We start from the raw sequence: 1,691 nt of genomic DNA, 5'->3' as shown, positions 1-1,691 counted from the left end.
GAGGGAAGAGAGGTGTCCCATGTCAACATCCAAGTCACCACTAACGATGTGCGACGCTTGGGCAATAAAGGCACGGAAGTCCCGCCTTGGCATAGATCCTCGCGGAAACATAGATGGCCCTGTCTGAAATTTTTCGAATCTGCACACTTTAAGGCAAGGGAATGCATCATCACCAATGATGAACCTTTTGACACGAGTGTATTGGCTGCTAGTGGTTCTCAAACATAGAGTAGGAAGAGCAGACAATTTCCCAAGGATCTGAATGCCAACCTCTGGCGTCACTCTATTCACTCCTGCATACAAGCAGATGAGGATGGGAAACAAGGATGAATTAATCCATCTAGGCAATGTTGAGGTACAACCAAGAAAATGAAATGTGTGGAGGTGTGGAGGGGGCACCCAACTATCCCAGCTGACATCGAATGTCTCATATCCAGAATGATAAATCTTAAGACTGGCCAGGGACACCAACAAAGAATTAAACGCACTCTCGTCATGTTCTTGTCACCAAAGATCGAGCACCTCAGCTCCACTAGATTCCCAAGCTCTTTCTCAATCTCATCACTTTCACCCACCCACACACCATTTAGCTCTTCCAAGGACACCAACTTCCCTATCCCAACCTGCAATCTGGTAAAAGAATAGACCTATAGGAACATCAATTGTCCTAGCTGAATAACACTTAATGGCACCTCGATAGATCCACTCGTTCTTAAGTCGAGTATTTGCAAAAAAATGTAGCTTTCCTATATCGATGGGGAGCACGTCAAGATGGGTATCTTTCAGCCCTAGGTACCTCATGTGTAATAAATTCTCAACATACCTAAGATCAATCTGGTGGGTATGCATACTTTCCCTTAGATAGCAACCTTCTAGATCCAATACTCGAAGAAGTTTGAAGCTTGAAAGAGCTTGGATTAGATAAACATCAGTTCTAAGGAGAGTAATAGATCTCGATTTTCACATACTTGAGGCATCGACCTGATTGGTGAGCTGTAGAATGATATTTGCAAGGATAACCTACGAACCATGCAATCTGATTTTTTTCCTTTGTTTTGTACCATCTAATATAGTAATGAAGTTTTCTTTGCTAAATAGAGAACATATAAGGTCAAGTACCATATCATGTACACGGCAAGCTTCCACCCTACCTTCAAAATCAATATCTATTGGCATAATTAAGTTTCTGTTTATCAGCTAACTAAAGTATCTCTCTCCAAGCTCAAATAGTCTAATTTCTTGTCCTCCATTGTCGATAAAGCCTTTAGCTATCCACCTCCATATCAACCAGTCTCTCCTTATCTCATAATCTTCAGGGAATATACTGAGATATAATAAGCAAACCTTTAGGTGAGAATGTAGACTATAATAACTGAATGATAGTATTCTCTGCATATCCTTAGTAGTACCACCTTCTTCAAGTCCATGGCCAATAGAACTGAGTATGTTATCCCATTGAAACTTTGGCTTTATCTGTTGATCATTACTAGCTAACAAACTAGTTATAGTAATAATGGCAAGTGGTACACCACCACATTTCTCCAAAATTTCTGTAGATACTTGCTCCAATTCATCAGGCCATTTACTTCCTTGAGGGAGTATTCTTTTGTAGAAGAGCCTTTTGGAGTCATCATCATTAAGAGGTTTCATCATATGAATAATATCATCACCAGATGGGCAACATGCTTCAG

At 40.6% G+C, this 1,691-nt stretch overlaps 1 pseudogene; it reads right to left on the bottom strand.

The window, feature by feature from the left end:
• Positions 1-3: 3 nt before the first annotated feature.
• LOC119345648 lies at positions 4-1,683 on the bottom strand (annotated as a pseudogene).
• Between the last annotated feature and the right edge of the window lie 8 nt (positions 1,684-1,691).

The sequence above is a fragment of the Triticum dicoccoides genome, unplaced genomic scaffold (assembly GCF_002162155.2).
Source record: "Triticum dicoccoides isolate Atlit2015 ecotype Zavitan unplaced genomic scaffold, WEW_v2.0 scaffold263954, whole genome shotgun sequence".
Taxonomy (NCBI): Eukaryota; Viridiplantae; Streptophyta; class Magnoliopsida; order Poales; family Poaceae; genus Triticum; species Triticum dicoccoides.
The sequence above is the reverse complement of the archived record's forward strand: the minus strand, read 5'-3'. Positions and strand labels throughout refer to the sequence as shown.